The sequence below is a fragment of the Salvelinus sp. IW2-2015 genome, linkage group LG33 (assembly GCF_002910315.2).
Source record: "Salvelinus sp. IW2-2015 linkage group LG33, ASM291031v2, whole genome shotgun sequence".
NCBI lineage: Eukaryota > Metazoa > Chordata > Actinopteri > Salmoniformes > Salmonidae > Salvelinus > Salvelinus sp. IW2-2015.
Window position 1 is genome coordinate 32,921,751 of NC_036872.1, and position 15,594 is coordinate 32,937,344.

General features: G+C 42.9%; 1 pseudogene; it reads right to left on the reverse strand.

The window, feature by feature from the left end:
* LOC139023553 (F-box/LRR-repeat protein 17-like) overlaps positions 1-15,594 on the reverse strand; it is a 411,307-nt pseudogene that overhangs the window by 147,290 nt on the left and 248,423 nt on the right.

A 15,594-nucleotide genomic window follows, 5' to 3' on the forward strand; every position in this document is an offset into this window, starting at 1 on the left:
ACCCTCGTTTTAAGGTGTTAAAAAACATCATAAGGTAGTTATATTTAAACCGTTTATAGCAATTTTATCCGTTTTAAGTGCGATTTCTGACCGAATTTCTTTCTCGATGCGCACTTTTAAGCTTGGGCAACGTTTCAGTATGGCCGGAGCGTTGAGTGGACATTTCACGAGGCTAGACGGAAGGAATTGATCGACCAACAAGAACGATACTTATTACATAGAAAGGATTCATTGCCCAAGATTCGATCGAAGAACAGCTCAAAGTAAGAACAATATTTATGATGAATAAATCGTTGTTCTGGCATCTGTTGAAACATGTTTAAACGCTATGTTTCGCCATTTTGTGTTTAGTATCATTCAGGCTGTAGAGCCAAGCTGCACCGTGGTATTGAAAACGAAGCGAATCCATTTTAAAATGTTAGCAGATCAGTTGCACGGATTGCATTTAACGAATTAATTTGTCTTTCGATTCCTGTTCAACTCCTGTATTTTTTTAGTAGTAATAGAGAATTAGCTTTCATTAATCCTAGAAATGCATGGTACACTAGAAGAAGCTGAAGCTCCTCACCTCTTTTGTATGCTTGAGTTGTGACTATTTCCATTATATAACCACGGTTTTGTATGGCTAAATATGCACATATTTTTGAACAAACTGGTATATTGTATGTGTAAAATGATGTTTCAGGAGTGTCATCGGAAGAATTCTGAGAAGGTTTAGTGAAAAATTAATATATTTTGGCGGTGATTACGTTATAAGCGCTCTTTTCGGCTGAGACTCGATGCGTCTGGTAACGTTTTTCACATGTGGTATGCCTTATCGATTTATTGTGTTTTCGCTGTAAAACGCTTAAAAAATCTGAAATATTGTCTGGAATCACAAGATCTGGGTCTTTCCATTGCTATGCTTTGTCTATTCTTTATGAAATGTTTTATTAAGAGTAAATTGGTCATACACGTTGCCTCTCTATAGTAATTCTAGTCGTCTTGTGATGGTCGGTGCAATTGTAAACTGTGATTTCTACCTGAAATATGCACTTTTTTCTAACAAAACCTATCCTATACCATAAATATGTTATCAGACTGTCATCTGAAGAGGTTTTTTCTTGGTTAGTGGCTATCAATATCTTAGTTTAGCCGAATTGGTGATAGCACCTGAAGTAGTAAAGAAACTGATGGAGTTAGAAAAGTGGTGTATTTTGCTAACGTGTTTAGCTAATAGATTTACATATTTTGTTTCTTCCCTGTAAAACATTTAAAAAATCTGAATGGTGGCTTTATTCACAAATCTGTATCTTTCATGCTGTGTCTTGGACTTGTGGTTTAATGATATTTAGATGCTACTATCTACTTGTGAAGCTATGCTAGCTATGCTAATCAGTGTGTGGGGGGGTGGGGGGTGATCCCGGACCCGGGGTAGAGGCTCGTTAGAGGTTAACAAGTCCAATAAAGCATTTGAAAGATAAACATCTTGTGAATCCAGCCAACATGTCCGTTTTTAAAATGTTTTTACAGCGAAAACACACTATATTTATGTTAGCTCACCACCAAATACAAAAAAGGACAGACATTTTTCACAGCACAGGTAGCATGCACAAAGCCAACCTAACTAACCAAGATCCAACCAAACTAACCAAGAAACAACTTCATCAGATGACAGTCCTATAACATGTTACACAATAAATCTATGTTTTGTTCGAAAAATGTGCATATTTGGAGGTATAAATCAGTTTTACATTGATGCTACCATCACAGCTACCATCAGAAATAGCACCGAAGCAACCAGAGTAATTACAGACACCAACGTCAAATACCTAAATACTCATCATAAAACATTTCTGAAAAATATATGGTGTATAGCAAATGAAAGAAAAAGATCTTGTGAATACAGCCAATATTTCTGATTTTTTAAGTGTTTTACAGCGAAAACACAATATAGCATTATATTAGCTTACTACAATAGCTAACACACAACAGCATTGATTCAAGGCAAACGGTAGCGATAGCACAGTTCGACAGATATATGAAATAGCATCCCAAAATGGGTCCTACTTTTGGTGATCTTCCATCAGAATGTTGTACAAGGGGTCCTTTGTCCAGAACAGTCGTTGTTTGGGTTTCGAACGACCTCCTTCCCTCTTGAATTAGCAAGCACACTGGCCCAGTGGCGCGAAGCTCTCCTTCGTGAACAAAGTCAAACAACGCAACACGCCTAACGTCCCGAATAAATTTCAATAATCTAATAAAACTATATTGAAAAAACATACTTTACGATGATATTGTATCATGTATCAAATAAAATCAAAGCCGGAGATASTATTCGCCTATAACGACGGCTTTCCAGAAGGCGATTCCAGGTTCATCTTCGCGCTTTCGAAAAAACAGGAAATGGCGGACACGTCATTCCAAGAGGATTTATTCCACTTCAGAACAAGATAATCCATTCATTTCTTCTCTCACTTCCTCTTGACATCTAGGGGAAGGTGTATGACGTGTATGTATACCAATACGTATCATGCCCATTTATAGGCAAGCCTTTGAACAGAGACCTCGATTTCAGAAATCTCACTTCCTGTCAGGAAGTGGGCTGCAGAATGAGTTCTGTTTCACTCAGAGAAATAATTCAAACGGTTTTAGAAACTAGAGAGTGTTTTCTATCCAATAGTAATAATATGCATATTGTACGAGCAAGAATTGAGTACGAGGCCGTTTGAAATGGGCACATTTTTCCAAGTTACTCAATACTCCCCCTGCAGCCATAAGAAGATAAGACCGAATCCAGGTGGTGAGTCACATTTTTGTGGAATGGAACATTTCTGGGATATTTTATTTCAGCTCATGAAACATGGGACGAACACTTTACATTTTGCGTTTACTGTATATATTTTTGTTCAGTATACATGTTTAATGTGTAACTAAATCTCCATTACTAAAGCTATTTCTTCCCTTGTTATTGTCTCCCTCTCCACCTCCCCCCCTTCCCCTCTTTCTAATAAAAACTAAACACACAGGAAGCGAATGACCAGGGGAAATGGAACAATTGATCACAAGCGGCTCGTAGACATCTCAAATGTTCTCTTGGCAGCCATTAATATAGAATCATTATTGTAGAAGATGAGCGGAACAGACTGGCCCAGCATGGCAGATGGAAAGCCTCACGTCTAGGATTCCATTTATCAAAGGCTGGAGCAGGAATCATTCTATTAGATCTGGGAGAGGAGGGAGGACATCTCTATCCGGCCACAACAGGAAGGCCTGACAATACACACACACAAAAACATGCATACATACACGCAGACCCTTGAGACCTGAAGTAGTCACTGATGGTCTGAAAGGTCATTAATAAAGAGAGAAGATCCGGGATCACTAATTAATCTTGTTCAGAGAGAGAGAACGAGAACAAGAGAGAGAGAGAGAGAGAACAAGAGAGCGAGAGGTGGTCATTTATCAAGTTGTCGGTGCACGGTTCAGGTCCAGTATGAACACACAGAAACACTCAAGGGGAGTGGTCAAGTGATTACAGTCACAATGGGTTGGCTAGAGGGGAGTGGTCCAGTGATTACAGTCACAATGGGTTGGCTAGAGGGGAGTGGTTCAGTGATTACAGTCACAATGGTTTGGCTAGAGGGGAAACACATGGCAGGGAAACCACTGAACGATTTACCACATGAACACACAGAGTTCCCCTGACCACCACAGACTAGGCTGAGATACCATAGGATCTTACACTGGGGAGAAAAATACTAGACCAACAAATTAGTGAGTAGTGTGAGTAACGTCCATGCTACCAAGGGCTTGACATGCAAACACAATTCATGAAACCATTACTGTATTGGGTTGGTCGAGAGGAGAGAGAGCTCACTAGGTTCAGATCTGATGATGTGTGTGGATTATAGATGAGGTATTTAGATAATATCAGTAAACATGAAAGGGGTGTACAGGATCTGAGTCCGGAGCTGAAGAGTCACAGTCACCTTTCTGAGGTCAACTAAAACAGAATACACACACAGTACAACAACTCGCACTCTCTCTGTCTCGCACTCTCTCTCTGTCTCGCACTCTCTCTCTGTCTCGCACTCTCTCTCTGTCTCGCACTCTCTCTCTGTCTCACACTCTCTCTCTCTCGCACTCTCTCTCTGTGTCACACTCTCTCTCTGTGTCACACTCTCTCTCTGTGTCACACTCTCTCTCTGTCTCACACTCTCTCTCTGTCTCACACTCTCTCTCTGTCTCACCCTCTCTCTCTGTCTCACACTGTTCCTGATAGAGAATAGTACTGAGAGAGAGAGAGAGAGCAGAAGTTATAGAAATAGAGGGAATAGAGTGTGATGTTTACCGTGATCTGTGATCTTGCAGGAGACCAGGTAGAGTTCTTTGAGATTCACTCCCTCCTTAGCGATGATCTCTACATACCTGGGAGGAAGAGACGGAGAAAAGGGGGATGAGAGGAGAGGTCTAGATCACCTGACGATTTAAAAACTTACAGGGTCTGGCTCTATGCTTATGACTTCTACGCCGACCGATACACACACGGTGGGCAGTATTCCCCACTATAGGTTAAACATGACAGCTCCAGGCTCATATCCGTTCACATATATTCACTGTGCTTCTCTTAACACTTACACTGATCAACAATGAACCACTATCTGCTCTCATTTAAAAAWAWATATATATATTTCACCTTTATTTAACCAGGTAGGACAGTTGAGAACATGTTCTCATTTACAACTGCGACCTGGCCAGGATAAAGCAAAGCAGTGCGACATAAACACAGAGTTACACATGGGATAAATGGATAAATAAACGTAGTCAATAACACAATAGAAAAATCTGTATACAGTGTGTGCAAATGAAGTAAGGAGGTAAGGCAATAAATAGGCCATAGTGGCGAAGTAATTACAGTTTAGCGATTAACACTGGAGTGATAGACGTGCAGATGAGGATGTGCAAGTAGAAATACTGGTGTGCAAAAGATCAAAAAAACAAATATGGGAAGTGGTAGGTAGTTGGTTGGTTGGATGGGCTATTTACAGATGGGCTGTGTTGTAGTTTTCTATTGAATGCCATTACAGTATCCATTGACTTAGGACTCAAATTGCASTTCCTATGSCTTCCACTYGATGTCAACAGTCTTTAGAAATTGTTTCAGGCTTGTATTCTGAAAAATGAGAGASTAAGMRCACTCTGAATGAGTGGACCCTACAGTGTCCCAGAGYTTTTTCATGCGCACGACCGAGAGTGCGCCTTTCTTGTTTACCTTTTATATTGACGACGTTATTGTCCGGTTGAAATATTATTGATTATTTAGGCTAAAAACAACCTGAGGATTGATTATAAACATCGTTTGACATGTTTCAACGAACTTTACGAATACAATTTGGATTTTTCGTCTGCCTGTTGTGACTGCGTTTGAGCCTGTAGATTACTGAACAAAACGCGCAAACATTAACTTCTTGCTAATTCAGCCAATGTGTCAGATTTAAAAAAGGCTTTACGGCAAAAGCAAACCATGCGATTATCTGAGGACAGTGCCCCGCATACAAATGCATGACAAATCATTTTCAACCAGGCAGTTGCGACACGAAAGTCTGAAATAGCAATATAATAAATGCCTTACCTTTGAAGATCTTCTTCTGTTGGCACTCCAAAAGGTCCCATTTACATTACAAATGGTCCTTTTGTTCGATAAAGTTCTTCTTTATATCCATAAAAACTCAGTTTACCTGGCGCGCTTCAGTCAATAATCCACCGTTTTCTCTCCTTCAAAATGCATACAAAATGAATCCCAAACGTTACTAATAAACTTATCCAAACAAGTCAAACAACGTTTATAATCAAACCTTAGGTACTCTAATACGCAAATAAATGATGAAATTTAAGACGGAGAATCGTTATTGTCTTTACCAGAGATTAACAAAAAGAACGCGCTCTTTCGTCCATTCGCATGGAAACACTACAGCCAAAATTGGAGCCARTTAGAAAAACTACAACTTCTCCCTCATTAAAAAAAAAAACTGCCTGAAACTCTTTCTAAAGGCTGTGGACATCAAATGGAAGCCCTAGGAACTGCAATTTCGGAGGATTTGGCKTTATAATAAAAGTGCCAGCCATTGAAATCAGTGGTAGGCCGAATTAGAGTGTTTAGACAAACTTTAGAGTGTTTTCTATCCAAATCGACCAATTATATGCATATCCTAGCTTCTGGGCCTGAGTAACAGGCAGTTTAATTTGGGCACGCTTTTCATCCGGACGTCAAAATACTGCCCCCTAGCCCAAAGGGGTTTTAAAGTTATTGAGGGTGTAACATGGACCAAAGTGCAGCGTGGTAAGTGTTCATGATATTTTATTTCTCAGAAAACACTCGAACAAAACGACAAAGTGAAAAAACGGAAGAGTTCTGTCAGGTGCAGACACTAAACAGAAACTAACTACCCACAAAACCCAACGGAAAAGAACAACTTATATATGATCCCCAATCAGAGACAACGATAGACAGCTGCCTCTGATTGAGAACCACACAAACATAGAAATAAAGAAACTAGAATGCCCACCCTAGTCACACCCTGGCCTAACCAAAATAGAGAATAAAAGCCTCTCTATGGCCAGGGCGTGACAGAGGGAGATGTAAGTCTCCAACTTCGTTCCAGTCATTGGCAGCATGGAAGGCGGCCAAAGGAGGTGTTGGTTTGAGAATGACCAAAGCCAACAGAAAATGACGCCGGAAGAAATGACAGCAGTTTTAGGGGCGCCCAACCAATTGTGCTATTATGTGGGGTTTTTTCACGTTATTTGTAACTTATTTTGTACATAATGTTTCTGCAGCTGTGTCTTACGGCAAAAAAGAGCTTCTGGATATCAGGACAGCGATCACTCACCTCGGATTAGACATAGATTTTTTTTCAACAAGCAGGATGCACAGGACATTCTCCGAACAACCGACAAGGCCAACAWTCCAGTCATTTGCAAGAGGAAGAGACGCAGGTACAAAGGACACAGAGCGGGATGCCTCACGAGGCTCCGCAGAAGGCGAGTGGGAAAGCTGCCATTACCGTCAATATTACACGCCAACGTGCAAACATTGGACAATAAATTAGACAAGGTTCGATCACGAATATCCAACCAACGGGACATCAAAAACTGTAGTATCCTATGTTTCACGGAATCGTGGCTGAATGATGATATGGATATTCAGCTAGCGGGATATACGCTGCACCGGCAAGATAGAACAGCACACTCCGGTAAGACGAGGGAGGGAGGTCTGTACATATTTGTAAACAACAGCTGGTGCACGAAATCTAAGGAAGTCTCTAGATTTTCCTCGCCTGAAGTAGAGTATATTGTGATAAATTGCAGGCCACACTACCTGCCTAGAGAGTTTTCAGCTATACTTTTCGTGACTGTTTACCAGTGACTCGGTCTATAAAAAAGTGGTGAGATGAAGCAGATGCGAAACTACAGCACTGTTTTGCTATCACAGACTGGAATATGTTCCGGGATTCTTCTGATGGCATTGAGGAGAACACCACATCAGTCACTGGATTTATCAATAAGTGSATAGAGGACGTCGTCCCCACAGTGACTGTACGTACAAACCCCAACCAGAAGCTAAGATTGAATCATACTACACCTGCTCCGAAGCTTGTCTTATGTGGCAGGGCTTGCAAACTATCACAGACTACAAAAGGAAGCAAAGCCGCGAGCTGCCCAGTGACACAAGCCTACCAGACGAGCTAAATCACTTCTATGCTCGCTTCAAGGCAAGCAACACTGAGGCATGCATGAGAGTATCAGCTGTTCCGGACGACTGTGTGATCACGCTCTCCGTAGCCGACGTGAGTAAGACCTTTAAACAGGTCAACATTCACAAGGCTGCAGGGCCAGACAGATTACCAGGACGTGTACTCAGGGCATGTGCTGACCAACTGGCAGGTGTCTTCACTGAGTCTGTAATACCAACATGTTTCAAGCAGACCACCATAGTCCCTGTACACAAGAACACAAAGGCAACCTGCCTAAATGACTACAGACCCGTAGCACTCACATCCGTAGCCATGAAGTGCATTAAAAGGCTGGTAATGGCTCACATCAACACCATTATCCCAAAAACCTTAGACCTACCAATTTGCATACCACCCAAACAGATCCACAGATGATGTAATCTCTATTGCACTCCACACTGCCCTTTCCCACCTCGACAAAAGGAACACCTATGTGAGAATGCTATTCATTGACTACAGCTCAGAGTACCCTCAAAGCTCATGACTAAGCTAAGGATCCTAGGACTAAACACCTCCCTCTGCAACTGGATCCTGGACTTCCTGACGGGCCGCCCCCAGGTAGTGAGGGTAGGTAGCAACACATCTGCCATGCTGATCCTCAACACTGGAGCCCCCCTAGGGGTACTCCTGTACTCCTTGTTCACCCACGACTGCATAGCCAGGCATTACTCCAACACCATCATTAAGTTTGCAGACGACACAACAGTGGTAGGCCTGATCACCAACAACAACGAGATATCCTATAGGGAGGAGGTCAGAGACCTGGCCGGGTGGTGCAAGAATAACAACCTATCCCTCAACGTAACCAAGACTAAGGAAATTATTGTGGATTACAGGAAAAGGAGGACCGAACATGCCCCCATTCTCATCGACGGGGCTGTAGTGGACCAGGTTGAGAGCTTCAAGTACCTTGGTGTTCACATCACCAACAAACTAGAATGGTCCAAACACACCAAGACAGTCGTGAAGAGGGCACGACAAAGCCTATTCCCCCTCATGAAACTAAAAAGATTTGGCATGGGTCCTCAGATCCTCAAAAGGTTCTACAGCTGCAACATCGAGAGCATCCTGACTGGTTGCATCACTGCCTGGTACACCAATTGTTCGGCCTCCAACCGCAAGGCACTACAGGGGGTAGTACGTACGGCACAGTACATCACTGGGGCTAAGCTGCCTGCCATCCAGGACATCTACACCAGGCGGTGTCAGAGGAAGGTCCTAAAAATTGTCAAAGACCCCAGCCACCCCAGTCATAAACTGTTATCTCTACTACCGGTACCAGAGTACCAAGTCTTGGACAAAAAGGCTTCTCAACAGTTTTTACCCCCAAGCCATAAGACTCCTGAACAGCTAATAAAATGGCTACCCGGACAGCATTGTGTGCCCCCCCCACCCCTATTTTACGCTGCTGCTACTCTCTTTTTTATCATATATGCATAGTCACTAACTATACATTAATGTACATACTACCTCAATTGGACCGGCCAACCCTTGCCCCAGCACATTGGCTATCTGCATTGTGTCGCACCACCCACCACCCGCCAACCCCTCTTTTACGCTACCGCTACTCTCTGTTCATCATATATGCATAGTCACTTCAACCATATCTACATGTACATACTACCTCCATCAGCCTGACTAACCGGTGCCTGTATGTAGCCTCGCTACTGTTATAGCCTCGCTACTGTTATAGCCTCGCTACTGTATATAGCCTCGCTACTGTTATTTTTCACAGCCTTTTTAGTGTTGTTTTTATTTCTTTATTTCTATTGTTCACCTAATACCTTTTTTGCACTGTTGGTTAGATCCTGTAAGTAAGCATGTCACTGTAAGGTTGTATTCGGCGCATGTGACAAATACACTTTGATTTGATTTGACCAGTGAAATATACCTGCTGGAGCGCGTGCTATGGGTGAGCTTTACCTCGCAAAGACTTATAGATGACATGGAGCCAGTGGGCCTGGCGACGAATATGTAGCGAGGACCAGCCAACAAGAGCATACAGGTCGCAGTGGTGTGTAGAATATGGGGCTTTGGTGACAATTCAGGTGGGACTGTGATAGACTGCATCCAATTTGCTTAGTAGAGTGTTGGAGGCTATTTTGTAAATGACATCGCCGAAGTTAAGGATCGGTGGTATAGTCAGTTTTACGAGGGTTGTTTGGCAGCATGAGTGAAGGAGGCTTTGTTGCGAAAAAGGAAGCCAATTTTGGCAATTTTGGCTTTTAATTTTGGATTGAAGATGCTTAATATGAGTCTGGAAGGAGAGTTTACAGTCTAACCAGACGCCTCGGTATTTATAGTTGTCCACACAAGTCAGAACCGTTCAGAGTAGTGATGCTAGTCGGGCGGGCGGGTGCGGGCAGTGATCGGTTGATTCATTAAAGTGTGTGTGTGTGTGTGTGTGTGTGTTTATGTGTGTGTGTGTGTGTTTATGTGTGTGTTTATGTGTGTGTGCACGTGTGTATGCATGCTTGCGTGCGTAGGCACTCCACAGGAGGCTGGAGGAAGATCAGAGAAGCTCTTTCAGATGATTCCCTGTAAATGGTCCTAATGAGGCGAGGGTTAGACACAACACTGTTCCGATCAATATGTTTGACCCATTAACCTTCAGCAAAACCCTTTGATCTTTTTGTCAGGATGATGCTGCATATTTAATATAATCAAATACACTCAGGGGATTTCTCATGAGTTTAGAGTGAAACAGTATGACGCTCCACTGTCTTCTATTTTGCCCTACAAAAGCAAAACGCAGTWACTACAAATTTGGTCAAAAATGTTTTGATCTGTTGTAATGACCAGGTATATTATCMGATTAATGTGGTATTTAGTTTCCTGACACAAGAACAAGGCAGTTGGTCAGAATACATTATGGAGTATCAGAAATTGCTGTCTGTCTAGACCAAAACATACTTTGAAGTCAGATTTTGCAGTAAAAGAAATGACGTTGTTGCTGCATTTTGACTTTGTAGGGCAGGATTTCTGAAGGTTGGGCCTGTCAGGTTCTGGGCCCGTATTCATAAAGCATCTCAGAGTAGAGTCTTAGAGAACTGATCTAGGATCAGGTCCCTACTGTCCATGTCATCTTATTCATTATGATCTAAAACACAAAACTGATCCTAGATCCACACAAACCGCCTCATGTCACCCATTCTCTCTGGAGAATTAGGATCACGAGCAGAAAACTATTCCATTGTCCACATTGGTTCCGTCTCAAATTACCAGGGCAAATGTAGTACACAAGGGGAACTCAAATACTGTTTGAGAAGGTCCGGTCACACAAATGTCCTAGGTAGCAAAGGTCCGGATGGATATTGTCATTTATCGGAGTAGTAGCAAACTCCCACCTCGCAACCCATGCGACCACAAACTGTTCAAACTCTTCACGCTCATCTTCTTGGCCGAGGCAAAAATGATCCGTTTTAAAGCTAATTTCCTGCAATTCTACACATAAGGCCAAGGTTGGGCAATAATTTTGTCTTGAATTTTCACGGTTGTTGTAAGAACAGGACCAAGGCGCAGCGGATGTTGAGTTCCACATATTTATTTCAAAAGTGAAACTTAACGCAAAACCAATAAATCAATAAACGAACAACGAAACGTTACTACGTGGTGCACAAACACAAAACAATATCCCACAAACACAGGTGGGAAAAATAGCTACTTAAATATGATCCCCAATTAGAGACAACGATTACCAGCTGCCTCTAATTGGGAATCATACAAAACACCAACATAGAAAAATTAAACTAGAACACCCCCTAGTCACTCCCTGACCTACTACACCATAGAGAAACAAGGGCTCTCTATGGTCAGGGCGTGACATGAATGCCACATCGGGATAAAAACATTTAGCCATTTTAAAGCTAATTTCTTGAAATTCTAAAATAATTCCATGTCTTTTGTGTGTTCATATGATACCAGGAGTTGAATCCCAAGCGAATCCCCTTCCCAAAATGTTTTATAGTAATTGTTTATTTTATTTGTCAGCAACCGCGGACCGTAATGACCCCGTTCTGGTTCCGGATCCGGCCTGTGTTCTGCCTATTGAGTAGGGCTGTAGTACACTATACAAAGAATAGGGTGCCATTCTAGATGCAGTCGTTGTCTTGTGCTCCACACAGCGTAGTGAAAACATGAGCGCTTCACTACACCACTACACTGGGAGATAAAACAACACATTTCCATCTGAACTGAGACAAATCCCATCCTTTTCGTCTCCATGTGAGATTCTCCACTTTTCATTTGATACGATACACTTGCTCTCACATATCAATGACCGCATGGATAAGTATTCTCATATGCTACACCTAGTATTGTGACACATTGCAATGAAACACTCAAAGGTAAAAGAAAACATGAAAGTCTGTGACAGCAGCATCAAGAATGGGTACAGGGTATATTCTCATATTCCGGTATTGATTGAGTCTGACCCCCAACATGTGTTGGCCCCATTAGCTTTAGTTCACTGGTCTGAATCCAAATAGATAACATTATATATTATATATTACATTGTGCCTCCCCCCCTCTCGCTGTCTTTCCATTTCCACTGCAAACGATCTTCCAAATGGAGGGAAAACTTTACTTGAAATTGACTGCCGTTTAATGTGTCTCAGTGGTGCCCATGAAAAGGCTATTGAGGACCATTGCTAGACCATCAGATAACAATACCCTGCTCTCCACACAACTAATGCTGTTTCCATCTCTTTCCAAACCCCTCTCCCCCACAGATGAGGTGACCTGATACGCAGTCCAGACCGTGAAGCATGTACTCTAAAAGGCAGGCGGTCATTGTAAATAGGCCATTACAGGTTCATTCTAAACTGTAAATGTTTGTGTCTCTACGAGTTGAACTGCAAGCAAGCTCCACTAATTCGGTTTGTCTGCGAAAAGTGGAGCCGTTCTGGTCAAAATGGTGAACTTGAGACACAACACTCTAGCTGTGGTGGTCATAGTAGAGAAAAAGACAAATACCTACTCAGATCTCATCAAACATGAGTAGTAGAACCTGAGACACCAGTCCAATGGGTCAAACTGGGCAGCTGAGSCAGAACCATTAAGTCCCATGGACCATGATTCTCCCTGGAGCATCTTAGTGCTGCAGCATTAGGGACCATACAGGGTGACAAATGAGCACATGGAGCAGAGGTCGAGGGGTAACGGATGGAGGGAGGAGTGTGATGGTTCCTTCGAGAGCTTGTTACTGTGTGCCCAAGTGTCTGGGGTATGGGTAGAGGTAGAGAGGTAGAGAGTGAGAGAGATTTTTCATGAAAGTCAATGAACTAGGTAGACCAGACCCAGGTGCTATTGTATTGGTGTCTATGGGAGAGCCTGAGCGAACTATCTACATTTATCCACCATCTATGAAGGACGTCATGGTAAGTGTCACATTAAAGAATTCCCCCTGATTGAGAGGCAACGATGCACACTGCCTCCCCTTGGTTCCCACATGCCCACACCCCGCTGACATTAATTYGTGATCCACTCTCTTTCAATCATGTAGAGAAGCCATGATAAAAGGCCCTGGCGAAGGGATACATGGAGCAGGGGCTTAGTGTGCACAACACCTCTGTTATATCAATGCTATTAATGCTAGTAGTCCTGGTGCTATGAGTAGAGCCCTGTGTTTCGCACAAACATGTCACATGACTGCGATTTTAACCTTTATTTCAAGCTTTTTCAAAAAACTGTCCCCTTTTATTTTTATGTCAGATGGTCCAGCACCATTCTCAGACAATTGGCTACATTTTTTTGTGTCATTCTCATTTCTGAAAAAGGCTTAAAATAAAGGTTAAAATCTAGGTCATGTGACATGATAACCCAAAACACAAGTCCCTCGCTAAAAGCAATGCAGCTGGTGGGGTAAGGTCAATGTAGGCATTACTATGGTTTCACTTAGAACTTGACTTAGAAGTTCAACGTTAGTGTGTAGGAATATGATTCTGAACTGTTATGAGTAGTTGAGTCTTGTTCTGTACTGTTGTTCTTGCATCCTGTTTGAGCAGTGATATTTTATTTCCAGTAAGATCAAATAAAAAGTTTTCATAGGTGTTACTATATCAGGGAATATAGCATGGCTTTGAATGCTTTCTGCCAATTATTGTCCAGAACCCTGTGTTCGACTACCTGTTAGAACGCTACCCAATACTGCCTCAACCCCCAATAGCCAACAAGGGGACATCAAAGGAGTTACCATGACAACAAAAATACTCCACAGTTGAGTGATTCGTGTGAGTGGCATCGAAAAAAGAGGAGGAAGAGAGAAAAAAGGAAAGAGGGAGACCGAGATACAGAGAAAAGGAAAAGGAAAGAGAGAGAGAGATATCTACACTGCAAAGTACATCAACTAAGTAGTGGAAACAACATAATACACACTTTGAACCAAAAATAAAACAGAGAGGAATGTCGCTCTGTGTGTAAGAGAGAGAATGAGAGAGAGAATGAGAGAGAGAAGGAAAGAGAGAAGGAGAGGGAGAAGGAGAGAGAGAAGGAGAGCGGGAAGGAGAGAGAGAAGGAGAGAGAGAAGGAGAGAGAGAATGAGAGAGAGAAGGAGAGAGAGAAGGAGAGAGAGAAGGGAAGAAGTACGAAAGAGACGCAAGGAGAGAGAGAGGGAGACGAGAGAGAGGAGCAAGAGAGAGACAGACGAGGAGAGAGAAGAGAATGGAGAAGCGAGAGGCGAGAAGGAGAGCAGAGGAAGAGATAGAGAGAAGGAGAAGAGAAGAAGGGAGGCGAGAAGATAGCGAGAAGGGAGAGAGCAAGGGAGAGAGAGAAGAGAGGAAAGAAGAAGAGAGAAGGAGAGAAGGGAAGGAGAGAGAGAAGGAAGAGGAAGGGAGAGCGAGAAGGAGAAGGAGAAGGAGAGAAGAAGAAGGAAGACGGAAGGAAGAGAGAAGAAAGAGAGAGAAGGAGAAGAGAGAAGGAGAGAGAGGAAGAGAGAATGAAGAAGAGAGAAGGAGAGAGAGAAGGAGAGAGAGAAGAAAAAGAAAAAAGAAAGAAGAAGAAAGGAGAGGGAGAGCGGAAAGGAGAAGAGAAAGAGGAGAGAAGGAAGAGAGAAGGAGAGCGGGAAGGAGAAGAGAGAAGGAGAGAGAGAGGAGAGCGAGAAAGGAGAGAAGAGAAGGAGAGAGAGAAGAAAGAGAGAGAAGGAGAGTGGGGAAGGAGAGAGAGAAGGAGAGAGAGAAGGAAGAGAAGAGAAGGAAGAGAGAGAGAAGGAGAAGAGAGAAGAGAAGAGAAGAGAGAAGAAGGAGGAGCGGGGGAAGGAGAGCGAGAAGGAGAGAGAGAAAGGAGAGAAGGGAGAGAGAGCAAGAAGGAGAAGAGAGAAGGAGAGAAGAGAAGCGAAGAAGAGAGAAAGGAGAGTAGAGAGAAGCGGAAGGAAGAGAGAGAGAGAGAGATAGGAGAGCGAGAATGAAGGGAGAAGTAGAGCGAGAATGAAGAAGAAAGAAAGGAGAGAGAAGGAGAGAGAAGAAGGGGAGCGAGAATGAGAGAAGAGAAGGAGAGAAGAAGGAAGAGCAGAAGAAGAGAAGAAGAGAAGGAGAGAGAGAAGGAGAGCGGGAAGGAGAAGAGAGAAGGAGAGCGAGAGGAGGAGCGGGAAGGAGAGCCGGGAAAGAGACGGGAAGGAGAGAGAGAAGGAGGAGAGAAGAGAGAGCGAGAAGGAGAAGAGTGAGAGAGGGTGGCATGGTAGAGTCTCACCCAGGGGCTCAGAGTGTAATTTGTTGAGTCCGCTTCCCAACACTGTAACAGCCTGAGCAGCAGGTAAAGCAGTATAAAACCTGTGTTCCCCTCCCTCTGCTTACACAATAACTGCGAGAATATAAATAAACTATGA